General features: G+C 45.0%; 1 protein-coding gene across 6 annotated transcripts in view; it reads right to left on the bottom strand.

Annotated features, from left to right (window-relative positions):
- PHACTR4 (phosphatase and actin regulator 4) overlaps positions 1–25,324 on the bottom strand; it is a 97,306-nt gene extending 71,982 nt beyond the window's left edge. For 2 of the 6 annotated variants that reach the window (XM_037881662.2, XM_043531952.1), the window contains exon 1: positions 25,188–25,324. The gene's annotated coding sequence lies outside the window, so the exon portion shown is untranslated. Of the gene's footprint in view, positions 1–18,236; positions 18,325–25,187 lie in introns of all 6 variants that reach the window. The other 4 variants (XM_043531951.1, XM_043531949.1, XM_043531950.1 and 1 more) reach the window with 4 other exon arrangements.
- Between the last annotated feature and the right edge of the window lie 2,072 nt (positions 25,325–27,396).

Genomic DNA, 27,396 nt, shown 5'->3' with positions numbered 1-27,396 from the left:
GGCCACAATATTGACTTGCCCATGTATCTGCCTTGGTAAATGAGAAGAGATGGCTTGTTTGGATTCACCAGAAAGGAAAACCTCCAGCTTACCACTGAACTCAGCCTTCAATTACATGGAGCAGCCACAGGAAGCGTTTTGGATTGAGAGTTGCATGCATCCTTTGGGCTATGTACCGTTCACTAGAACATTCACTCAAAGCGTACATAATAACAGGGCTGCAAATTTACTAACCACTCTAGCCTCAGTTCTGTGGTTTCCATTTTTGTCAAACTCTCCGTGAAAACAGAGGGGTTAAGTGTATGTTCTGTGCTGTGGTAGTGCCACTATCGTTATGAGTGGAAAGGAAATTTCATTTGAAACCATTGTTTCCAAACTGAAACTGTTCCATTCTTATTTTCAAGCAACGTGACGGTGGATTGTTTTGCCTTTTCGTTTTTTGTTTTTTTTTTAAAATGTGTTCAGCCATTTGAGTCACCAGAGCATTAAGAGTAAGTTGTCTCTCTCCTCCACCCGCTCAGTGCATCTCAGATCATGCAGAACGGAAAGCCTGCAGATCTGGTAAGGAGGGCAGAGAAGCCTGCTGCTCCTTTAAGACCCTAGCCGTGCGATTGATTTTTGTTGAGCATTAACAGTTGACTCCACGGAGTTCATGTCCAGATACACTGTGGATAATAAATGAGTGGTACTGCACCGAAGAATATCCTGACGCGTACTGCACCATGTGAAATGAACCCACAATTCTCTGCGTCTGGCACCAGCAGCTCAGGCAAAATGGGATGCTACCAAGCTAGCCATAGCTGTACAGCATGAGAAGCCAACATGGCCATGCCAAGAAAAGAGCTACTGTGTGGAAAAACTGAGCCCCATGTAACCACATCAGAAAAGCACAGAAGACCCTGGTTACACTTAACAGGGTTCTATTCCTAGTGTATTCCTGTCGGTCTTGGCTACCTCTCTTCTTGAGCGACAAAGTATTGAGACCAGAAGAGAATCCAGAGATGGCTGCCATGCTGAGGAGAATACCAAGCTCATGGGAAAGCTTGCAGCACACCAAATCTGTGGCTCACCTGAACCCCAAGGCACTCCAGAAGAGTTAAGAGCTCCTTAAATTGGGGGGCTGGACCAGTTACTGTTGGGTGTGCACTTGAAACTGAACCTGCAAGGCAGCCACTTGTGCTGGAGTATTAAGAGGCTTACCCATTCATTCCATTATTGTGTGCATGACTTCACTCTGGGATGTATAAATCCCAGAGCACACAATCTGATAAGACCCCATGATCTAATGGCTACCCACTCAAGTACGTACAATGGCACCTTTAACTGAATTTCATGTTGAAAACAACAAAGGGCCCTCATTTTCTGAAGAGAAGAAAATTCAGACACAAACAAATTGATCAATGCAGTTACAGTTGTGAATTTGAAACGTACAAAGTCAAAATTCCTCAAGTGAGCTCAGCTATTCCACATAAATCCATGGCTTAGCAGTAGCCACCCAGGAACCAACTATTGGGGCCTGTGGGAACATTCATTTTTAATAATTAACTTTGGTGCTTGGAAATTGCCGATAGTTTCGTTACATTAACACAGAATCCTATGCAAAAACAAACCCTGGGTGCAAGCCAGAGCATGTTAGGCAGGGCCGTCCCTAGACATTTTGGTGCCCTACGCAGCCCCCATCCCACAGGGGGAGGGAGAGGCTGGCCCCAGGCCTCCGTGGGGGGCAGGAAGGAAACCGCCCCCCAGCACGAACCAGTGGAGCAGATTGGGGCCTGGTCGCTCCACTTCCTGCTGCCCGGTGATTGCAGGGCGGGCCCAACCCTGCACTCATGGGCCAGCAGGAAGTGGAGCGACCCAGCCCCAGCCCGCTCCACTCTACTCCCCTGACTCCCAGCCTTGGGGGGCAGGGGGGAACTGGGGGAACTTGGGGGACAGGGGGCAGCACTCACCGGCGGCACAGCTGGGAGCCAGCGGAGCGGAGTAGGCTGGGGCCGGGTCGCTCCACTGCCCACCACCCCGTGGGTGCGGGGCACGCTCAACCCCTGCTGCAGTCCCCCAGGGGAAGGTGGAGTTCGGCATGGCTGGGGCGAAACAGGGGTGGGAAGAGGCAGTGCGGGGGCAGAGCAGGGGCGGGAGCTTTGGGGAAGAGGTGGAGCAGGGGCAGCTTTCCTGGCCCCAGGGGATCGGGCTGGCCGCTGGAGCAGCATGCAGCTGCGTAGGGCACCAGAAAATTTGGGGCAATTTGGTGCCCCAAATTTCCTGGTGCCCTACGCAGCTGTGTAGTTTGCGTATGTGTAAGGATGGCCCTGATGTTAGGGTTTAAACCTCACTAGTAAAGCAGAGCTCCAGAACCAAGCTTGGTCAGTCAGTTGCCGTTCTAGCATTCTCCTCACATTACATCACAATAACTTACAGACAAGAGCGATTAGAGTCAAGTGCTTTAACAATGTCAAAATAGTGCCACACACACTTAGGACTTGTCTACACTTGAAACACTACAGTGGCACAGCTGCTGCCGTGTCGCTGTAGCACATCAGCGTACACACGACCCACACTGATGGGAGAACACCTCCCGTTGGCGTAGGTAATCCACCCCCACAAAGACAGTAGCTTGGTCATTGGAACAACTCTTCCATCGACAGTGCTGTCTACACAGGGACTTAGGTCCACTTAACTACCTCGCTCATTGGTGTGAAAAATCTATACCCCTGAGCGAAAACACTTTAGCTGGGTAGAGCTAATTTTCTAGTGTAGACCAGCCCTCAGTTGTACTTGTGTGCTTCAACCCTTGTGCTAAATAGTATCATCTGCATAAACTGGGATGAGTAGAGAAAGAGTATGGATGGAGATCAACACCCTCAGAGTTTAACAAGATTTCGGGTCTGACTACACTCCATTCCAGGGGTTTGACTGCTGCACCAGCAGACACATCCAAGCCAGCTTTGATCTAACTAGATCAAAGTGAGCTCAAGTAACAACAGCAGTGAAGTCGTGGCAGCATGGACATCAGCCCAGGCTCAGTGTTCCACCTTGATCATCATACACATGGTAAGGAGAGTGATCACTTTAGATAAGCTATTACCAGCAGGAGAGTGGGTTGGGGGGAGAGAAAACCTTTTGTAGTGGTAAACACCCATTTTTTCATGCTTTGTGTGTATAAAAAGATCTTCTATACTTTCCACAGTATGCATCCGATGAAGTGAGCTGTAGCGCACGAAAGCTTATGCTCAAATAAATTGGTTAGTCTCTAAGGTGCCACAAGTCCTCCTTTTCTTTTTGCGAATACAGACTAACATGGCTGTTACTCAACAGTTAGATAACTTTCAGAGTAAGTAAATTCATTTTGAATAAGTGAAAGCAGGTAGCAGTCCTGCAGAAATTAAGCCCTGTTTTTCACCACCTCCTTGTTTACTTTCTAGAAGAGGAGGCAACAGATGGTAAAAGAGAAGGGGAGCGAATATTCCCTGGAGTGCTGCATGAGCCAGTTTTTAAAGAAAGATTTACTGTTTGCTGCAGTGACACATTTTATATGACTCATACTCACTTTCTATTTTGGTGCTCTACATTATTAGATGCTTTAGTGATGTCCACAAAAAGCTACACAATTGACTCTGGGTGACAATTCTAGACACTCCATCCCCCATGCCCTGAACATCATGTTCTACGAGGGGACAGAGCTGTGACTACCTGATTTTGATGGCAGGCACAGCTGCAGGCACTACTTGCAGTGTGACTTGACAACAAGCAGACAAGGGCTCAGACTCTCCAAGCAATTTGAATAAACTCTGCTAGTCAAGCAGACAGCTAATCTGTCATCTCCATCTCATTTGCTCCCACACCATTTAGCCACCAAGTGCACTGCAATTTCTCACTCCCACACACCAACTCAGATTGCCCTCCCCCAAAGAGTACAGATGTCAGGATAAAATGTCCTGACTTTCACAGCACACATGAGCCCCTGATGGCTTTCTATGGAGAACTCAGAGCATGGATTAGCACACAATATTTAGATGTAGTATCTCTTATAATGAGGGATGGAAGCTGGATCGAGTCTGGACCTTGAAGGAGTTATTTTCTTCATGAATCCCCTGTACAAATTCTCTAATCTCACAGCAACCTTTTAAATTAGGTATTTATTTCCCCATTTTACAAATGGTGAAATTGAGGTACAACAGATCTTAAGTAACTTGCTCAAGGTCACAGGAGTCCAATGACAGACAGCATTAGGGTTTGTCTACACATAGAACTATTCCCAAATACCTTTGTATGTGAACGCTCTATTCTGGCATAAGCATGCCTGTTTCTTGTTTAGTTTAACCCACCGAGGCAACTGGCCTCAACACTATACCCCACACACGTGGTTGAGCTCTCCTAGCTACACTAAAAACTACAGTGCCTATATCCATGAGTAATTTACAGTCAGTTAGCTAACACACATTCACTGTTGATGTAAAAACACACTTTAGCCCCAGTCTGTGCTAGTCTTAAAAAAAACAGGCTACAAACATAAATTAACATGCCCCCCAACAAGAGACAGTTTTGCCTCATAGCAAACACCCGGTTTGCCTGTTCCATGCCTGCATCACAGATATTCCTTCAGCATAAAACCAACTGTGAACAAGTTTACTACTTAAAACAAAACTGAGGGAAGGGACTGTAGGACAGAACCAAAATACAAAGTGGCCTGGAGGAATTATAGCAGCAGGAAGCAGGTTCAGTGCCAACAGACAGATGAGGGCAAGCCAGATAAGTACAGACTAGGGAAGCCCTACTTCATTTATTGGGTAAATGCATTCAAAAAGTCATTTAAAACAGAGCTGTAACTTACACTTCCTTGAGGATGATTTACCTCTAGTTGTCCCAGAGAAGGTATGGGCTTGGTGTGGAGATGGGTGCCCAGGTGAGGATTTCTATCTTAAAGGGGCACCCTATGAAAAACTGTAAACACCCATGAAAGCTTATGCTCCAATACGTCTGCTAGTCTATAAGGTGCCACAAGACTCTTTGCCACTGTAAACACCACAGATATTAATCCCGTATCAGCAGATCCTGCCAGCTTCCTCATTCACTCCTTTCTTGTAGCCAGCGAATTCAATAGTTCATTGTAATGCCATGTTTTTTAGATCCTCTTTGTCTTACAATGAGGCAGTTTTGATCCAGTGGATAAGGCACCAGAATAAGAGTCAGGATCAGGACTCTGGTAAAATGGAGACAGTGCTTACCCACCTTTGTAAGGAGTTTTGAGATCTTTGAATGGAAAGTGCAATAAAAGTACTGTTAAATATATGCAAGAATGCAAATACTTGAAAGTAATCTGGAAGAAACACTTTCTAAGGACTTGTCTGCAATTACAGCAGTGCAGCTCACCACCGTAGCACTTAGTGAAGGTGCTACCTACAGTGACTAGAGCACTTCTCCCATCGACGAAGCACTGTCTACAACAGGGGTTAGGTCGGTATAACTATATTGCTCAGGGATGTGGATTTTCCATTCATACCAACATAAACTGGTAGTCTAGACCAAGCCTCAGAAATTCCTACCACACCCTATCTTTTTCATTTCTTCCCGATAGGATCTGGTGATTCCTCTGGGTGCCTCAAGGCCTAATGAGAGAGAGGAATTCTAATTCCACCAGTCCTACCATCTCCCCTGTGATTCATTCCAATTTGATGAGATTGCCAGTGTCAAGAATCCATCTATGACCTGGACTGAACTAATTAAGCACAATATACTGAAATATGTGCAATAAAAAGCCACTGAAGTGAAGAGCCAGGCTTAATTAGACAGCATCTCCAAATCCCAGTTCTACAGCCAAAGCTGACAGGTGGACGAGATGGACGCCCACTGCACAGACACCCTGTTTCACTTCCAGCAAAGCATTTCTACATCAGGGCATGGAGATAGAAAGCATACCTGCCCGATCCTGTCTACACTAGCAAAACTGCTTTGTTAAGGAATCATTTTACAACACAGTAGTTCTCCAACCATACCACCACATCTTAGACTTGCATGTAGGCAGATCAAACAATATTATAATTTTACTAATCGTCCAATCTTTATCATGGTTATAATGCAGCCCTGAACGGTAACTTGGGCCCATGTACTCTGCCAAGACCGTACTGTTATAACTAGACGGAGGGGAACGTGGTGCTATAATATGATCCGAACCCCCACCACTGCACAGCAACTCTTACTCAGGCTCTGGCTAGATTCCATTGGTGCAGACACTCTAAGCCGACGGGAGCAAGCTCTCCCGTTGATTTAATTACTCCAGCCCCTGCGGATGGTAGCTATGTCAGCAGGAGAAGCTCTCCCACCGACAGTGCTGCGTTTAGGTCTGTGTAATTTATGTCACTCAGGGGGTGGCTTATTCACACCCCTGAGAGATATAACTTATACCAACATAAGCTGCAGTGTGTACACAGCCTCAGCAACCATCCATGAATATGCAGCAGGCTACTCACCTACAGCAGCTCTCCTACAATACTGCCTGTGCTTAAATAGCACTTTTTGTCAGACGTTCTAAAGAATCATTCTGCTTCAGTTTCCCCATTTGTAAAATAGGGATAGATAGTTTAATTGACTTGCCTAAGGTCAGAGAACAGGGGTAGTCAATAGGCTGACCACGAGCCAAAACCGGACCACCAGACGCTTTTGAATGGACCCCCAAATCTTTTTATTTAATTATCATTATTGTTATTCTTTGTTATTGTTTTCTCTGGGGTCTGGACCTTGCCTATACTTTGACCAAGAAATTTGGACCTTGACAAAAATAATGGACTACCCCAGTCACAGAACAAGTTAACAGCAGAACTAGGAACAGAATCCAAGACTCCTGTCTCTATTAATACGCCCTATCTGAAAGGCCAATCCGCCTCCTACAGAACTTGACTATATCTACTGCAGAGAACAATTCAATGGGCAGAGAAAGGATTACAGCTTGACTCCCCCTGCCCATCGGATTCTAGGAAAAGACAACTTTTCCCCCTTGTATATGTGGTCCTCCTCTAACCTGCCATAGTCTCAGCATCCCCTCAGCGAATAGTGGTCAGTTTGAACATTACTGATACATGAGCACAGGGAGCTGATCACAAAATTATTCCCCCCTCTAAAGGGCTATTTATTTTATTCTGGGTGGTCAACTGGATTCTAGTAGGAAGACTTAAGCCTTCCTATAAACACGAGGCTTTTGGCTGCCTGCTTGGAAATAACTGGCAATTTTCAGTTAAACAGCCTATAATGTTTGACACTTTAAAAAAAAAAAAAAGGCTTTTTATTCTGCAATTGCAACGCTGGGGACATTTCTCTACAGCTCACTGTTTTACATCTTCTCCGTGGCAGCTCTAAAGTGAAGCAAGTGTATTCGTTTAGGAGTGACTGCTGGATGTCAGCACTTCTCCTTAGTACGCTGACAGAAACTGGGGTGTGTCTGCACTGGGTATTTTACATTCTCCCACCACTGCACTTCCACCAGTGGTAGCACTAGTGTAGACCAGCTGCGAGCATTTATACATCAGCTCCCCCTTGACTTGCTCTGAGCAAGATTAGATGGTGGTAAGGCCTGCCTACACTAGCAGTACACCAGGTCTACACGAGAGGTAGCTGGATAGTAGTAGAACTTAAAAAGGCTAACCCTGGGGAAAATCCTGGACAGTTATCTCCCAAGGGAACTACACGGTATAAGTCACTTTCATGCTCCTCTTCTCCTCCCCATCAGCAGTTACCACAGAGCATCCTCCTCCTCAGTGGAGGGCATCAGATCTGCAATACTTCTTCCCCAGCAGCCAGGTAAATAACTTTCCCAAAAGCTAAGGTGGATCAGGCAATATCTTTTATTGGACCAACTTCTGTTGGTGAGAGAAAAGCTGGAATGGTCTTTAATCTTGTACCCTAACTTGGAGTCTATTTTCCTCCTAGAGTCTCCTTCTGCAGCATAATCTTAAGGAAGAAGTGTAGGTCCAGATACTGTATAGCAGAAGGCTGCAAGATTTGAATACACAAAGGGAACACTTAGCCACCAGATGCATTTTTGATTATTCAAACTGAGAAACTTGCTGCTGCGTCTGCCAAGACAAGGAAACCATTTCAATAGGTAATCAAAATGTCATGCTTCATAATATAACCTGATCACCACAGCCACCAGGAAGAATAAATTCTCCTTCTTCACTCCTGCCTGGGGTCCCTATTTCCACAACTGCAAATCTGACCCCAGGCATCAGAGTACTGGCTATTGCCAGAGGTAGATCCTGGACTTACGCATCAAATTAACTGCTGTGAAGAGCTAGAGCTGAAATTGGGGAAAGCAGGAAATCCAACAGTCCTCTGTAAAGGTTACAGAAGCATATTAGCCACAGTTGGGAGTAGCTCATGTCCAGCTACAGGTTCTACATATCTAAGTACTTACGTGCTCCCATCAATTTACTCCGAGAATAGTCAAGGGGGAAACGTGCAAGTGTAAGATTTTGCAGCTCATGTTTTCCCAACAGCAGGCGCTTTCAATCCAGCCAAACGTATCACGAATTTTGAACAATCTACACAGAGCAGCTTCCTACCATCACCAATCAAAAGAGTTTCCATTAATTTCCTTACTTTAAGCTCTCTATGCTTCTCCATTTGCAAAGTAGTTTATGTCCCTTGTAAGATCAAGAAAAATTTGCCAGCCCAAGCACAAAAGACTTTTACCATGCCAATTCATAATGATATTTTACTCGCCCGTCAAAATATCATCACTCACCTTGGGTGAGTGGGCGAGTAAAAGTTTGCAAAGCAATCTTATCACTTTCAGCACGAAACCTGAAATCTAACCACGTTGCTAAGACACCATCTGTGCTGAATTCACACAATGTTTGAACAACACTCTGCTGGAAAGGTGCAAACATGATTTCCCTGGCCGGTATAAATAGGGTCAAATGGTGAGTTACAATATGGCTCACTGCAGTTCAGCCCTATTGATACTAGCCAACAAAAGCGTTCGCCTCTTTCTATCATGAAATATTTTTCCAAACAGATCTGGCGAGCACACTTGGAATTGAGCATAGACGGGGCCCACTAAATATCATTCCTTTTTAAATGAAGTTTTCAGGGTCTGCAAATAAAAATGCAGACAGTCTGGTCTAAATTATTATGGTCTGAAAACAAGGACAATGCTCTATTTGTCACTCAGAGTAACAACAGGAAATTGAAGTAATCCAGGGCCTATGTATTACCTTCAAAAATTCGTTAGATTCACCCTACCAAAAAGCAAAGGACCGACTGGAAGTGGGAGGGCAGTGGGAATACACATGGGGCGAGCGTATGGGGGGAAAAACCAGTCTGTGTACCATTGTAAGAGACAACAACCAATGTACCTTTTTAAAACACGTTCAGGAGCCCTCACGCCAATTGCTAAAAGAAAGCGTGATAAACCAGTTATACAGTTAGTAGCCAGAGACAGTAGCTTTGTTTCCAAGAGAATATGACTGCAGCTCAGAGACAAAGGATGTAAGGGATGAATGGAAAGAGGACCTCAGGGTAAGTCTACACTGCAATAAAAGCCCTGCAACAATGAATCTAAGAGCCTGAGCCATTGACTTGGGTTCGTGAGAATCAGGCTACAGGGCTAAAAATAGCAATACAAGCGTTGGGGGTCAGGCTGGAACCGGCTTAGCTGGTGCTTCTCTTTGGGCTTGTCGACACTTACAGAGGTGCAGCAGTACAGCTGCACTGCTGGAGCACATTCTAATCCGATGGGAGAGAGCTCTCCCATCGGCTTAATAACTCCACCCCTGCGAGAGGCAGCAGCTATGTCACTGAGAGAAGCTCTCCCACCAACATCGCGCTGTCTAAATGGGGAGTTAAGGTTGGTATAACTACATTGCTCAGGGGTGTGGATTCTTCACACCCCTGAGCAACGTAGTTATATTGAAGAACGTACGTAGTGTAGACCAAGCCTAAGCCTCTGAAATGGCAGAGGATTACAATGTGAACCAGACACCAGCTTTACTCTCTTTTTTTTAAATACACACGTGCGTGAACTATTGCTCATTAAATATGAGAAACTATTAGAATTGGATATAGCCAGGCAGAATGCTGCATACAGACTTCTTACAGACAAGCCCCTGCCCATACTACCACAGGCTCTCTTGAGCAGAGTCAGTCAAAAGCATTGCATTATGTATTGCTTTTGGGATATGTGCTGTCAGTGAATCCACCCACTCAAATGATGCATCCAATGAAGTGAGCTGTAGCTCACGAAAGCTTATGCTCAAATAAATTGGTTAGTCTCTAAGGTGCCACAAGTCCTCCTTTTCTTTTTGCGAATGTTGTAAGTGTAAGTTCGGTAATATTTAGCAAGTGCCGCTCCATCAAAGCTCTTGGGGAGACATGCAGACATTTAAAAACCACAACTCTAGTGATTAGGTGTGTTGAAGATGAATCATGGTGAAGAGCTCAAGACTGAATCCTCCTTGCAGTGTCTCATGCAAACATCCAATCCACAGATTTATATTTAACTAGCCCACATTACCAGGGGCAAACCACATGCACAGAATATCAGAGTCTGGATTTTTCTTATTCCCCCAAAAACCTGCACTTAGGTTTGTTCTTTTAAAAGCTTTCTATCCATTCAGGTTCAGAAGGGACTTCAGAATATACCTAGACTGGTGATCTGATGTCTGTAGACAGGCAGACAGAAACAAAGGTCATGCTCTCCTCCACCACAACCTCTCACTTCACAGAGGTGTTGTTGCTGAAGTAAAATTTAATCTAGCATTCAACTGCTAACGTTGTTAACCATTTCAGAATAGGTCCCTGATCAAAAACATTCAGCCCCCTTCTCCCCAAAATGACTGGAAGCCCTGGGATACCACAGTAATGGACATGGCATAATAATATCAGGAATGCACCATGATTTTGATAGGGCATTGCTCAGAAATAAGGCTGCAGGTTTTGAATCTGCTAACAGAATGTTCCAGTCAACTGATTATCTTGATTACTCTGATACACTCGTTACTGTAATTAAAAATTAGGGTTAGAGTGGTCATCTAAGAAATACTTGACTTCAGAATGTAGTTTGCGGTCCCTGACACTTGATCCAGCAACAGATGGTTTTTAAGCATCCCTTGAGATTTACAATGATAAAATATAAATAAGAGGCCAACTAAATTAGACAAAAGCTGGGAAAAATTGTGATTCATGGAAAATCTCTCAGGATTAGCCAAAAGCCTCCTGATATATTTCTACTATGTTTGCCAATCTTACACTGGTATAAGGAACACTACTCTATATTCTCTAGAGCAGTGCTTCTCAAGCTATCGGATGTGGGGGACCAGCAATTTCTTTTCCCCCCAATGTGCGTGCAGACTGGCAGCCGATGGCTCATCCGCAGACCACCACTTTGAATAGCCCTGCTCTAGAGCAGTGATGAGCAACCTGCAGCCCGTCAGGGTAATGCGCTGACAGGCCACGAGACAGTTTGTTTACGTTAACCGTCCGCAGGCACGGCCGCCTGCGGCTCCCAGTGGCCACGGTTCACCATTCCCGGCCAATGGGAGCTGCGGGAAGCGGGGGCCCGCAGGCGGCCCACCACTGCTCTCGAGTTTACTCGACTATAAAGTGCCATGCACACTAATAGCACTACATACATTTTCCAAGGAACTAGCTCATGCTAATTAGTGGGAAAGTTAGAAATTTCTTGCAGCACTAGGAGGTGGGGCCTTGACGGAAGGGGTGGAGTATCCCCTGGCAGATTAGAAACTCAGCACCTATGTCCCAGGCCCCGCACTGCCCCCCCCCCCCCCCGAAGGACAGCCCTGCTCAGAAGTGTGAAAAATCCATGCCCCTGAGCAATGTAGTTATACTGACCTAACCCCTGGGGTAGACAGCACTATATCGATGGGAAAGCTTCTCCAGCAACATCGCTACCATCTCTCGGGGAGGAAAGCAGTGCAACTGCACCACTGCAGCTCTTTAAGCTTTCTTTTTTCTGCCCTTCGATATTTACATCATGAATGCGGGAAAGTTTTTGAAACCTACCCTTTACAAATGTGACTCTGATCAACACCACACACTAAGCATCTATAAATAGGCCATAAAATACTCAAAATACACTGCAATGAACTGGCAGGGAACTCCACCCTCTTGTTAAAGGTTTTGCTGCTACAGAAACTGTGATTAAACATGCAATGCCATGCATCAGCTACCTGAAACAGAGGTGCGCCTCCGTGAACAAGGAAGGGCCTGAGAGTGACTGAACAATATTTCATGAGTATCAGATCTTAACTCAAATGTTCCCCCATACAAGCTCTGCCAAGAAACTAGTCTTGCTCTCGTACAGCAGAGTTGTAGGGGAACTCTCTTGCAGAAAAGCAATGGAGTTTAGCACCTTAATTAGTTTTTAAGATCTAACAAACAACCCAGGAACAGGTGCGCCCGAAGTCACATGCACCCACTACAATAATGCAGGAAGAGTAAACAGGAGTAAATTTCTGTTTGCAAGCACAGCCAACTGGATTGCTAGAATCTATATGGCACTCTCTCAAACCACCCGTTCTGCCTCCTAGCCGCAGCCAGCACACAGACACCGTTATATTGATGGCAAACAAGGAGATCTAGATTGTTACAGAAACACCACTACTAGCACCAAGTGTCAACAGATCACAATTTCTCTTCCCTACTTAATTCAGGCCATGTCTACACTAGAAAGTTTTGCTGTCAGAATCTTTGCTGACACTTAGCTGCCAACATTACTATGTTGGTACAGCACACGCACACTTGGCTGCTTTTTCCAGTGCCACGCATCCTCACCATGAAAAGCTGTGTCAGCAAAAGACACTGCTCTCTGTCGGTAGGCATTCCAGCATACCCCACACCACTGTGTGAAAAACTGCCTTGAGGGACACCACCACTCTACTATAGGCAAGTCTTGTAATGATATCTTGACCGACATTTCAATCAAGTTGCCTTCAGAGAGCACAACACATTTACAAAAAAGGTTATTTTTGTTTCTGTGGCCTGGGAAATTAGGTTGGTATAACTGTCTCTCAAGATTGTGAAATGCCTACACCTCTGAAAGCCACAGTTAAACCAACATAACCCCTGGTACAGACAGCAATAGGTTGACAGGAGAATTCTCCTGTAGACTGAACTACCACCTCTCGGAGAAGTGGAGTACGTATGCCAATGGGAGAACCCCTCCCCATCAGCGTAGGCAGTGTCTTCCCAAAAGTGGTGCAGCTGCATCACTGCTGCGTTTTAAGTGTTGACAAGCCCTCAAGTCACATTAAAAAAAAGAGCAGTCACTTAATAACTTACAAGAGGCTGCTGCAATAGAGTCAAGTCTGACTTTAGTGACCATCTGCAATCAAATGTGTCTGCTAGTTAATAATTTGCACAACTGCAAACTTTAGAAACAGAAATTATAAATTAAACGGACTGATTTCCAATACCTGGTACTAATTATGCTTTCCTTTCATACACTGGAAGCCTTTCTGCAGCTATAGTTCAGCCTTGCAGGGAGATTAAATTATCAAACAGAAAAATAAAATCATACTATCTAAACATTTAAGGGTCCTTTACTGCCATGAATCACTCTATAAGAGCTTTGAGCAAAGACCCTTTTCCACTCTTTTAACTGCCAACACAGAACTGCAAACTGCCAACTTTCCAACTCCATTTTGCCATGCCACTGGCAAAAAGATCCACAGACAAGAGCACAATACACTTTGGTCCAGCTGATGCTCAGCATGGACCAATCAAGCAAGGCAAGGGGTGGGGAGGCACTCACCAAAACTTGCCAGAACAGCAAAGTGGGTTTTAAAAAAGGTTTAATTTTTCCAGAGACCGATGCTCTCAAATCAGAATAAATCCTTCAACTGAGATCATCCACAATTCATTTACTAGTTAGAAATTTTAACATATCCAGTTTTTATGCTAGAATCTTTGTTCTCTCTACCTATGTTCCTCTTAAATGTTTCAATTTGAGGGGCAGTGAAAGAGGAAATTTCTCTGCAGTTTCTTTTTCTTTTCACACGGAGATGTTAAGATTGTTCAATAAAAGTCTCACTTTGCAAGAATGTCACTAAGTAATGAAAACCTAATGGTAAACATGTTCCCATCACAGTATGTCTCAAACAGAAAGCCTCCCCACAGCAGAGACTGAAACTATTAAATGAAGAAATGTATCAGGACACAGAAAGGATGACCCAAGTGAAGCAGAAAAACCAAGAATGAAACCTGACCAAATATTCAAACTGGAGAATATTAAGAAATATTTTAGAACTAAATCCACGGTTATTTCACGTTTCACAGGGATTAAGACTTAGAATATTAATCACTGACATTATAAAAGCCCATGATACATGAGAGGCAGCTACTCTCTTATTAAGACAGACAGGACAAGAGAGGAAACAAAGGCCTGGAGTAAAGTGACTTGCCTCACGTCACAGGGTATGTCGGCATCAGAACTATTAACAGAACGCAGGCCTAATGGATCCTACAGCATTCTTTTACTTTACTTTCCAAATCTGTGATGTGTTTGCAAAGATTATTTCCTTCCTTATGACAAGTGATAAGTAACACTCAGCATAGATTTGTCAAAAACAAATTGTGTCAAACCAACCTGATAGCTTTCTTTGACAGGGTAACAAGGCGGCCGGGGGGGGGGAGGGGAAGAGAAGCGGTAGACATGGTATATCTTGACTTTAGTAAAGCTTTTGATACCGTCTTGCATGACCTTCTCACAAACAAACTAGGGAAATGCAACCTAGATGGAGCTACTATAAGGTGGGAGCAAAACTGGCTGGAAAAGCGTTCCCAGAGAGTAGTTATCAACGGTTCACGGTCATGCTGAAAGGACATAACGAGCGGGGTCCCGCAGGGATCAGTTCTGGGTCCGGTTCTGTTCAATATTTTCATCAATGATTTAGATAATGACATACAGAGTACACTTATAAAATCTGCAGACGATACCAAGCTGGGAAGGGTTGCAAATGCTTTGGAGGATAGGATTAAAATTCAAAATAATCTGGACAAACTGGTGAAATGGTCTGAAGTAAATAGGATGAAATTCAATAAGGACAAATGCAAAGTACTCCATTTAGGAAGGAACAATCAGCTGCACACATACAAAATGGGAAATGACTGCCTAGGAAGGAGTACTGCGGAAAGGGATCTGTGGGTCATAGCGGACCAAGAGCTAAATATGAGTCAACAGTGTAACGCTGTTGCAAAAAAAGCAAAAAAGCAAAAAAAGCGAACATCATTCTGGGATGTATTAGCAGGAGTGTTGTAAGCAAGACACGACAAGTAATTCTTCTGCTCTACTCTGCGCTGATTAGGCCTCAACTGGAGTATTGTGTCCAGTTCTGGGCGCCACATTTCAGGAAGGATGTGGACAAATTGGAGAGAGTCCAGAGAAGAGCGACAAAAATGATTCTAGAAAAAAAGGTCTAGAAAACATGACCTATGAGGCAAGACTGAAAAACCTGGGTTTGTTCAGTCTGGAAAAGAGAAGACTGAGAGGGGACATGACAACAGTTTTCAAGTATGTAAAAGGTTGTTCCCAAGGAGGAGGAAGAAAAATGGTTTTTCTTAGCCTCTGAGATAGGACAAGAAGCAATGGGCTTAAATTGCAGCAAGGGAGGTTTAGGTTGGACATTAGGAAAAACTTCCTAGCTGTCAGGGTGATTAAGCACTGGAATAAATTGCCTAGAGGTGCTATGGAATCTCCATCATTGGAGATTTTTAAGAGCAGGTTAGACAAACACCTGGTCTAGATAATACTTAGTGCTGCCACAAGTACAGAGGACTGGACTAAATGACCTCTTGAGGTCCCTTCCAGTTGTATGATTAATTTTCTATAACCAATGACTGGATTGTGCTCATAGGGTCTTTTTAAAAAGCCAACTAAATACATCACAGTGATGAAATTCACTGCTTTGTCTGTATTAGTAATTATTGAAGTCCACCAGATATGTTCTGTATAAGCCCCATATTCTCCACAGGGAAGCTGGATACTTCAGTATTCCAGAATAGCTGTCAGTATTCACTGAATGCAGTACAAAAAGAGTCAGTCAGGACTGAGATATCAGACATGTACTACCAATGAATGAGCTAAATTTTCCACTTCCTCCTAATACTAGTTATCATGCATATTCAGCAAAAATAAGTAAGTACATATCAGACAGAAGTAAGAGAACTGCACTTCTAAAGTTAATGATAAATTTACTGCAGGCCATAAAGAGCAATCAAACTGAGTTAGCAAGTATGAACTTTCCCCAAAGTAAGTCTGCGAGCATTATGTGTTCTGGCCTTTGCTGCCACTCCAGCACAAAGTGCAAAAACTTAATAAAAAAGCCAGTGGCCTGAATCCACAGCTAATTTCAAAACTCTACTGTAAAACACAGCTGCCAAGGAAAACATTACATACATTGCTCATTGGGTAATTCCACATAGAAAGCCTGATATTACATGTCCAAGGCCTCAATGAACCCAGAAGAGAGTTCTGGAATCATGATTAAGCATGCCAGCTACACTGGCTTCCTCACCATTTCGCTGGCCAATATGCCTGGGACCACACTATGCCAGAACCATGTTTGAAACATGTTTCAGCATCTTTTTAAAATATACTTCTAATATGACTGTGATGGTCTGTATCCCTATGTTCACCCTTTTTACAAAACTATAATGGATTTTGTACAAAGTATGCCTTGTGAGGTATCATTTGAAAGCTCATAATATGCTGATCATTATTGTCCTGATAAAATATGTGGGTCAACATTGCATGTAAAGTTATAAAACTCTACTGTATGACTTTGCTGAGACATGCTCCAAATTTAGAAAAGGCGGCACAAACCAGTTCCTCAGAGACAAAAGGCAAACTGGCCAAACATTTCAGCCAAGTGTCAACAAAATCAAATGGACTATCACCTGGTTAAGCGGCCATTCTTTGGAGGAAAAAGGGTGAGAGAGAAATTTACATGTTGGCAAAGAAACAGCTGGAAGTTTCCTGTCCCACAGACGTTCCGTCACCTGAACCCCAGATCGAAATGATTCTCAAAGAAAAGAATTGCTATAAGAAAGGGGCGCAAACTCCCTAGATTATTCGTCCCTTCACCTGTACACATGGCATAGACAACACTTGAAAGACAAAGGAAGCATCACCAAACTGGGGAGACATTCTGGCTGAAAGAGTTAGCCAGTAAAACTGCTAGAACATGTGGTGAAAGACCCCCTTTTGCTTTAAATTCACTTAGCTTGTTAAGTTTGGTATTATTTTGCATTTTACCTTTCATTTCTTTGTAACCAATTCTGACATTTATGCCTCATTACTTGTAATCACTTAAAATCTATCTTCCTGTAGTTAATAAACTTGTTTTATTGTTTTATCTAATCCACTGTTTGAATTGAAGTGTTTGGGAAATTTCATTTGGAACAACAAGATTTGTGAATATCATTTTCTATTATATAAATGATGGACTTTATATGAGCCTGTATTGCCAGGAGGGGCTGGGTACTACAAGATGCACATTGCTAGGGGAAAGTCTGAGACTGGGAGCTTGCTATTGTTGCCCTGCTGGTGTAATTCATGGGTGGCTGGCCACAGCACTTGTACAGTATAACTGGGAGTGATTTACAGGCTGAAGGCTGTGTGGGCAGACCAGAAGTGGTAGCTCTCACAGCGAAGCAGTGTAAAAGGCAACACAGCTGTTCCAGATTGTATCCTGGGTAATATCACAATGATGTGATCCTGTCAACATCACCAAACAATGGGCCTGATTTTACCACCACTGTCACTGATGGGACATGTTAGAGGATATAAACACTAATTTGGCCCACAGCCCAGGGTACATGAAGCTTAGGACACCCAGAAGAATGTGGACCCTCTCATGTATAGACAGTGAAAACTTTTCAAGTAGGAAAAAAAGCTGTGTTCCTATTTCATTCAAATATTTCTTTTGGCTCTGTGCAAGAATCCCTCACGAGGAAGTGAGCCCAAAGTGACTAACAATCTCTTTCACTTCTGAATCTTTCTGTGGAACACTTAATTAAATACAGTTTCCACAGTATGCATCCGATGAAGTGAGCTGTAGCTCACGAAAGCTCATGCTCAAATAAATTGGTTAGTCTCTAAGGTGCCACAAGTACTCCTTTTCTTTTTGCGAATACCGACTAACACGGCTGTTACTCTGAAACCTGTTAATTAAATACTGTTTACAGGAGATGAAACGTGCTAACATCTATGACAGTGAGAGACCAACCTTGTTTGCATAAGCCAGTTGGCCCCATTAAGCATATTCCAGCAATCATCATCCTGTTATAGGTCCCAGCTGGAAATGACCGATACATCTAAAATGCAAGGCCATTCGTAGTTTTGAATCCCTATACTGAAACGGTGAATAGTAATCAAGATTCTATGGCCACATCCATACTTTTGGCATAGCCATGTTAGCAGAACAGCTTTAAAAAACAAGTTAATAGTTCAGGCAGAAAATGGTTTAATACTCTACCCAGCCAGCAAAGTAGTTCACGAAAGCTCATGCTCAAATAAATTTGTTAGTCTCTAAGGTGCCACAAGTCCTCCTTTTCTTTTTGCAAATACAGACTAACACGGCTGTTACTCTGAAACCAGTTCTAGCCTGGAAGAATAATTTTTCTCCAACCAGTTTTTTTACTGGTGTAACTCCACTGAAGCCATGTCTACACTAGAAAAAATTTTCCGGTATAACTATACCAGCCAACCCTTAGTGTAACACAGCTTACACCAGCAAAACACTAACTGTACCTTTGCCAGGATAGCTTATATCGGTTTGGAGAGTAAGATCAGCTCCCAGCAAAAGCACTTTGATGTCAGTGTAACTGAGTCTACACTAGGGCTTTTGCCGATACAGTTCTTTGTTTTTTGTTTTCAATGATCACGCTTCTAACATATTGCTGTACTGTACTAGCAAAGCTTTCTAGTGCAGACCTGCCTGGACTTTAATGGAATTTTTCCTGATTTATAGCAGCAGAAAATATATAAAAGGAGAGGAGAATCAGACACTAGAGGTAAAATCTGCAAATAAGCCTAAATGGATTAGGAGCCTGGGTCCCATTTCAAAAGTGACTTAGGCACTTAAGAGCCTAAGGCTTGGTCTACCCTACCAATTTATGTCAGTATAACTACATTGCTCAGGGGTGTGGAAAAGAGTGATGTGCTATAACCCCCAGCATAGGCAGTGCTGTCAACGGGAGGGCCTCTCCTGTCAACATGGCTACCACCTCTCGGGGAGGTGGAGTACCTATGTTGATGGCAGCAGCTCTCCTCTCAGCACGGGCAGTGTCTTCACGAAGCTCTACAGCAGTGCAGCTGCACCACCACAGCGCTCTTCGGGCTTGTCTACACTGGCACATTACAGCGCTGCAACTTGCTTGCTCAAGGGAGTGAAAAAACACCCCCCCGAGCGCAGCAAGTTTAAGCGCTGTAACATGCCAGTGTAGACAGTGCACCAGCCCTTGTGGAGGTGGGTTTTTTAGAGCACTGGGAGAGCTCTCCCCCAGCACTCTGCTAGGACTACAGCAGCGCTTTAACATTGCCAGTGTAAACAAGCCCTAAGCATACACAAGCACTTTGTCTCATTGAAAGCCAATGAAGCTGTTAGGTAAGCAGTTCTTAACCGTGTTTTATAATCAGCATATCAAAGGCACAAATACAAAAGAATGAAGTTAGGGCTGGGTAAATAGTTTGCTTTCTCCTCCACATTATGGTAGAAAGCCAAGTGGTTTTCCAAAAAACAGCAATACATTAGGTTCCTGCTTGCAAGGAAGGACTTGTTTTCCCTACTGTCATCCTCTTCGCATCTTTGCCACTGATGTTTTCTATCGTTTCACATAAATATACCATTCAGTTAAGAGATGAATCATGTTCCTTAAACTGATAACATCAGGGAACAATTAGTTTCTCTAATGTGGTTTGGAAAGGGCTTGAAGTCCTATGTAAATAGATTCAAATAAGCATTATTGTGCCAACGAAGATTTCACTGGATACAAAAAGTGCCTATCATCTTGGTATCCTAGCCCCAATCAGGTCAAATTAAAGTCAACAGAAAGTCTGTGCGCAAAACAGCATCTTTCGATTTAAAAATATCTTGAAAAAATAATCAGAAGTGTAGGGCTGGAAAAGACCTCAAGAGGTCATCTAGTCCATCCCCACTCACAAAGGCAGGATTAAAGTATACCTAAACCATCCCTGACAGGTGTTTGTCTAACCTGTTCTTTAGAACCACCAATGACCAGGATTCTACAACCTCTCCAGGTAACTTGTTCCAGTGCTTACCTGTCCTTATAGTTTGAAAGATTTTCCTAATATCTAACTTAAACCTCCCTTGCTCAGACGTAGCTGATTACTTCTTTGCTGGTTTCTTTAAAGCTGGGTAAGTATCCATGACATAGACCCAGTAGAATATCAGTTCCTGATGTGGATGGGGCTGAAGTAACTATAGGTCATACCAGCCATATCACTTGGCTTGCAAGCTTGCTTTCCCATCCCCAGCATTCCTTTGAATATTTACTCAGTCACTTGTAAATTAATCCTCAGATACCAGGAGCACATCATGAACCAAAAAGTCAGACAAGATAGCACAGTGGCTTAATGCACAGGGCTGAGAGTCAGAAGATCTGCTTTCTCTCTTGCCCAGTTCCCCAACAGCTTGCCATGTGACCATCAGTTATTCACTTCTAACCTCTACCTCAGCTTCTTATGGGAATATTTCCATGCCTCATAGGCATGGAGCAATTTATGCATGTTTTTAGAGCACTTTGAGATCATCCAACTGAAGGCATTATGGAAATCCCAAGTGCTTGTATATCTACATATTTTTTTTTATATGCTGAAGCCTGAGAAGCCTCTTGAGAGGGCAGCAAGAAGGATTCATAGAGCAAGTTTGTGAGCAGCTGATTTAAAGGGTACTATCTGGAAAGAGTTAAGAAACACCTGCACTGGACCAATCACAAAGGTGCAACTGCTGGTCTGCCTATTCACTGATTGACAAATGTGTGATTCCCCCAGTGTGCAGAAAAGAACTAGTTTCAACTAGTTCTCATCACAGAGCACTGACAAATCAGCAAGAACTACTAATTAACTGACAAAAATAGACATCTGAAAATGCTTTTTTCTTTACACAAAGCCAAGCACTGAGCTACTCCAGCCATATACTGTTCCGTTTTCCAAGTGTTCTAAAACCCACCCACAAAAGAACATTCTCAAAGCCACAAAAAACACATGAGATACAGAATGTCAGAACCTCTCTCACCACAAAGAGAAATTAGGACCCCGATCCTATCACATGCTGAGCACCTCTAACTAAGCACCCTCTAAACCACAGGCTTCAGTGGGATTAGCAAGCAATCAGCACCCGCACAGGATAAATCCTATTCAGTTTCCTAATTAATTCATAGGACCTTCCTCTCATTGCGAACCAGTCCCTACCTATTGTTTTGCTTGAAATAAATGGTTGAATGCATTATCCATGTGCCCACAGGGGTGGGCAACAGCTTGCTTATTGACATAAATGCTGCCATGTGCTAACTATGGACTGTAATATCTGAACAACAACTTTCATCACCACATGGGTTTTCCTTGAGCACTTTTTTGCTTATTGAATGAGTTTTTATAGCTAGTGAATAGTAATCACTGACTAAAATGCCTGAAGCAACTTCAATATTTCCTTATATTTAAAAAATTTTAAATATAATGCCTAACTGTGTCTAAAGCAATCAAGTTTGATCAAAACACAGGTGGCTTGTTTCAATACAAATGATTTGGCTCCTGAGATCATCATCAAATTAAACTGAAGATCAAATTAACCAGAGATTGAATGAAGTGGAAGGCTGTGTAATCACAGATTACTGATCCAGCAGCAGAGAAACAAGGATGCAATCACATTTTACCCATCGCGTCAGTCCCTCCACAGGGATCTACATTCCCACTAATGTTACCCTCCCTTCCCCCACCCTCCCAAGAGAGACTCAAGTCTGCTCCAGGGCTCACAGCAAATAAACCGGGTATGTCCTGATGGGGAAAATGTGCATTCTTTTAATCATATTAGCTCACCATGATAGCTTGTATTTTAACAGGGCTTTTCTAACAAGTCCAAAACTGTGTTAGACAGCCACATTTCAGCCTAAGAGGGGGCAGCTTAAACAGCATTGAATATGTTAGGAAAGCCTTGTTAAAAGGTCTTCTCTACACAAGAAAGTTTTTTGGTATAACCCAAGGTGTGCATTGCAACCAGTATAGTGATATTAGTATAACTCTGGCATGCAGACACACTTATTCTGGTCTAAGAGTGCTTTTTGTCATTTTTAACTCATGCTTTGGAAGGAGATTGAGATAAACCAAAAAAATAACATCTCTTATACTAGAATATAGTATATTGAGGGGAGGAGGTGTTATATCAATTTAACCATAACAGCGTATATAACCAGCAAAACTTTCCCATGTAGACAAGCCCCAAAATGCAGGCTATCACCTGCCACATTGAGCTAACTAAACTCGGTTAATAAGACTGCTCATCAAGACAGGATCCCAGGAAGCTTTGCCCTTCACCACCCACGCCAAACAAACTAGAGAATATAAAGATCTACCAGTGATAAGTCTCTGTTTATATTTTTAAAAAGTGAATTCAACATTTAAAATGCATGAGCTGTCTATTTTAGGAGGTTTCTGTTCACTTTCTAGAAGAGGATTGAGACTCACTTCCTAGTCTATATTTTGTTGGAGAGATTTTTTTTCAAATGGCTATACCTCCACATTTCTGTAAATATTTGCACAGCTGCTTTCATACAATTGAAAATAAACATTTAAACTAAAAAGACAAAAAGTTTAAGAAAGGGAATATTAAGACCTTCAGTGTAGGGACTGTGATCATGAGTGCCCCGTCCCCTTCTGGGCACTACTAAAATACTTTATACCAATACCAAATACCAATAGGTAAGCTCATCAATACTTTTTCAACTAACGTGGCAAGTCTACATATAGGCACTTCAAGACCTCACCCTCCTCCACTTGGACAAATACAATACAAGGCACTAGTGTTAAATAATTCAGTTACATAGATAAACGATAAAGGGAAAGGGAAATTTAGTTGGAAGTGAGGAAACTGTGTTTCAGATGAGATCTGAAACAGAGAGCCGATCAAGCAAAAAAGATACCAAGAAATCCGTTCCAACTAGCAGAAGTTGCAGACACAGTCTGGCAGAGAAGGCTCCTGCACTGGACTAGATGACCTCTTGCAGTCTCTTCCAGTCCTACAATTCTATGATGACACTATAAACAGTGGGGTCATACCAGGGTAGATAAAACTGTACACCTTGTGTGTGTAGTCAAGGCCTAAGTGTTTCAAAAGAACAGGGAAGCATAGCAATAAAAGCCTTGGCCAAGATTTTTTTTTTTTTTAAACGGGGGGCCTAATGTTGGGGGCTCTTAAGCCTATATTCACAGGCACTTAGGTGGCCTGATTTTCAAGCACTACTCAGCAGCTCCCAACTGAAGCTAGGTGCTGCTGGATGTGCAGCATGCTTGAAAATCGGGCTATTTATTTAAGTGCTGAAATACTGATTTAGAGTTTAGGCACCCATGTCTGAATTTTTCCATACTGACTTTAAACAAACAGATGAGGTTCTCTCCCTTCCTGGGACTGAGAGACTTGGAAAGCAAGGCATCACTGCCCTAAACTTTGGCACCACCACAAATTCTCTCCCTTCACCCCCTTGTTACATTGTTTCAGAGTAACAGCCCTGTTAGTCTGTATTCACAAAAAGAAAAGGAGTACTTGTGGCACCTTAGAAAGCTTATGCTCAAATAAATTGGTTAGTCTCTAAGGTGCCACAAGTACTCCTTTTCTTTTTGTTACATTGTGTTATCATGTTAGAAAGGGAAGGCTGAAGCTCACTGCTTTAAAGAAGCAGCATATGCCATCCCTCAACAGCCTCAAACATCCAACTTGCCACAACAGCCAGGGGATAACCCATCTCCACAAGCAGTGCAGTGAAAAGCAGTGGGTTACAGCAACATGCGAGCGGCTTTGGACCCCACACCCCTTTTGTCTTTGGATTTTGTCTTAGTATGGAGCTAGATATTATGCATGAAGTAAAGGAAGTCCTGGAGATAAAAGGCAGCTAGGGAAAAGAAGGGCAGGGGGGTGAAGTGGGGAAGACAGAAAATGTGTCTGCATGTGAAACAGGCAACAAGCAAGGAGGGAGAATCACAGCAGAGAGTGGGGGAGCAGTTGGGACGCTTGGGGTGGGGAAGAGAGACAAAAGGAGGCAGAGGGGAGCCAGCCCCAAACAAAAGAGGGTAAAGGGAGGTCAAATGGGGGCAGCCACAGGCAAAAAGAGGCTGGGGACAGGGGCTGGCCATAGAATGGGGAAGGGTGGGGGGGGAGGGACAGCAGTCTGAGGGGACGACCCATAGGATGGGGAAGGGGCCCAGGGGGCTGAGGGAATGGGAGCCAGCACCAGGCTGTGGGTTGGGGAAGGGTCCGGGAGGGGTGGGGGCAGAGGGTGTGCAGGACCTAGCTCCAGGTGGTGGGATGGGGAAGGGTGGGGGGGGCGGCACGGGGAGAGCGGAGGCCAGCCCCAGGCAGTGGGATGAGGAAGGGTCCCGGGGGGCAGCGGGAATGGGGGGAGGGGGAGAGAGCCCCAGGCAGTGGGACAGGAAAGGATCTGGGGGGGGGGGAGACAGAGGAAGTGGGGTACGGGGAAGGGCAGAGGGGCCGGGCCATAAGATGGGGAAGTGTCCTGGGGGGCAGAGGGAGGGGGATATGGGGAAGGGTCCCAGGGCAGGGCAGAGAGGGGCCAGGCCATAGGATGGGGAAGGATCCCGGGGAGCAGAGGGAGAGGGAAGGGGGATATGGGGCAGGGTCCCGGGGGAAGGGGAGATATGGGGCAGGGGCCAGGCCGTAGGATGGGGAAGGGTCCCGGGGGGTAGGGGGGATATGGGGCAGGGTCCCAGGGGGGAGGGGCCAGGCCGTAGGATGAGGCAGGGTCCCGGGGGGGTACGGGGGATATGGGGCAGGGGGGATACGGGGCAGGGTCCCGGGGGGCAGAGGGAGGGGGGATACGGGGCAGGGTCCCGGGGGGCGGGGAGAGGGGGGATATCGGGCAGGGTCCCGGGGGGATATGGGGCACCCGGCCACCCCAGCCAGGAGGGGCGCGGGGCGGCATCGCCTCACCTGGCTGGGTCCTGCCCCGGCTCCGCTCTGCCCCGCGGCGGCCCCCAGCTCCGAGTGCGCTCGGCGCGTGCCCGGAAGCCCGGCAGGCTGCGGGCGGGGGGGCGGGACGCGCGCGGGGCATGCCGGGACTCGTAGGCTGTGGGGCGGGGGATACTATGGGGATATTAACCAGGGGGGAGCTGTAGTGGGAGTAGGCGCGGTTTGGGGAGAGGTGGGGAGTGGGGAGCGGAGCGTGGGACAATTTGGGGAGCGGAGGGGGGCGGTTTGGGGAGAGGTGAGGGGTGGGGAGCGGAGCGTGGGGCGGTTTGGGGAGCGCGGGGTGGGGAGCAGAGCATGGGGCGGTTTGGGGAGCGCGGGGTGGGGAGCGGAGCGTGGGGCGGTTTGGGGAGCGCGGGGTGGGGAGCAGAGCATGGGGCGGTTTGGGGAGCGGAGGGGGGGCGGTTTGGGGAGAGGTGGGGGTTGGGGAGCGGAGCGTGGGGCAGTTGGCAGAGCAGAGGGTGGGGAGCAGAGCGTGGGGCGGTTTGGGGAGAGGTGGGGGGTGGGGAGCGGAGGGTGGGGCGGTTTGGGGAGAGGTGGGGAGCGGAGGGGGGGCGGTTTGGGGAGAGGTGGGGGGTGGGGAGCAGAGCGTGGGGCGGTTTGGGGAGAGGTAGGGGGTGGGGAGCGGAGGGTGGGCGGTTTGGGGAGAGGTAGGGGGTGGGGAGCGGAGGGTGGGCGGTTTGGGGAGAGGTAGGGGGTGGGGAGCGGAGCGTGGGGCGGTTTGGGGAGAGGTGGGGGGTGGGGAGCGGAGGGTGGGGCGGTTTGCAGAGCAGAGGATGGGGAGCGGAGGGTGGGGTAGTCTGGGGAAGGGTGGGGAGTGGAGGGTGGGCGGTTTGGGGAGAGGTGGGGAGCGGAGCGTGGGGCAGTTGGCGGAGCAGAGGGTGGGGAGCAGAGCTTGGGGCGGTTTGGGGAGCAGAGCCTGGGATAGTTTGGGGAGAGGTGGGAGTTGGGGAGCAGAGGGTGGGGCAGTTTGGGGTTGGAACTGGGGTAATTTGGAAGCTGTATGTGCTGGAGGAAGTCAGAGGTAGGAGACTAATAAGTGTCCTTGGCGGTAGTGAGTTGGGGATACTTTAGGGATACTGTGTGGGTAATTTGGGAAGGTTAGAGGTAGTATGGGGGTGAGTTTGTGGAGGGCACTTGGAGGGAGTTGAGGGTAATTTGGGGAGATTATCTGCGTGGAATAATTTGGGGGTGATGTGAAGGGGAATAATTTAGGGAGTCCAGGGACGGGGGGAGAGCTGCACAGGGAAAGACGAGGAGTGGTACATGTAATGGGTGGCTCAGGAAATTGCATGAGGGATAACGTAGGGGGAAATGTGGGTATCTCATGCATGTGTGAGCAGGGGCTGTGTCATGTCTGGCTCCTTTTAACTAAAACTGCCCATTGACCATAACAAGTTTTTGAGAATTTTTCTAGAGGGGCATTTCAGATAGTTTATACTGCCACCAAACCTTTAAATTAGTCTGTATAATTACTCAGGACAAAGAGTTGTCTTCCTCACCCTTCTGAATTAGTTTTATTAGAGTAGGTTTTGACAGAGGCTGAATCACTATTAGGCCATACCTCCCAGTTATATTCTCCTATGTAATATAATCAGACACAAGGAGCAAAGGAACAGGAGATAACTCTCACTTTTGAGTAGCAATAAACCTAACTAAACACAATCATTATAATAGAAATAATAAATAAGAATCATAGCACCTAGGAGCTCTAGTCATAGATCAGGACCACACTGTACTAGGGGCTGTACAAAGATGTACACAGACTAGGAGGAGGAATACTTATTGTTCAAAACATGGAATTTTTTTTCACAGGAAATTTTGCATTCCAACATTACTTTCCATTCCAAATATGAGCAAAATGGCAAAATATCAAAACTGTTCATGAAATAGAAAATTCTGAAAAGTTTCACATCTGAAGCATTGAAATGGAAAAGTTCAACACTTTTGATTGAAACAAAATGATTCACCATTTCAAAATGACATTCTTCACTGCAGTTCTCCTGATTAATAAAAAAAATTCTGACAAAAATCACATTTGTTTGATTGGAGGAATTTTTTTCTGTGAAAAATTTCAAACAGATTGATTACAGTAGGAAATACTTGTTATATGCAGGAAAAATCATGAAAAGTAACTCATAACTAACCATTTACCTGTCTAAAAACAAACTAC

Source organism: Chelonia mydas, chromosome 19 (genome assembly GCF_015237465.2).
Source record: "Chelonia mydas isolate rCheMyd1 chromosome 19, rCheMyd1.pri.v2, whole genome shotgun sequence".
Lineage (NCBI taxonomy): Eukaryota > Metazoa > Chordata > Testudines > Cheloniidae > Chelonia > Chelonia mydas.
This window is presented reverse-complemented; position numbering and strand designations above follow the sequence as displayed.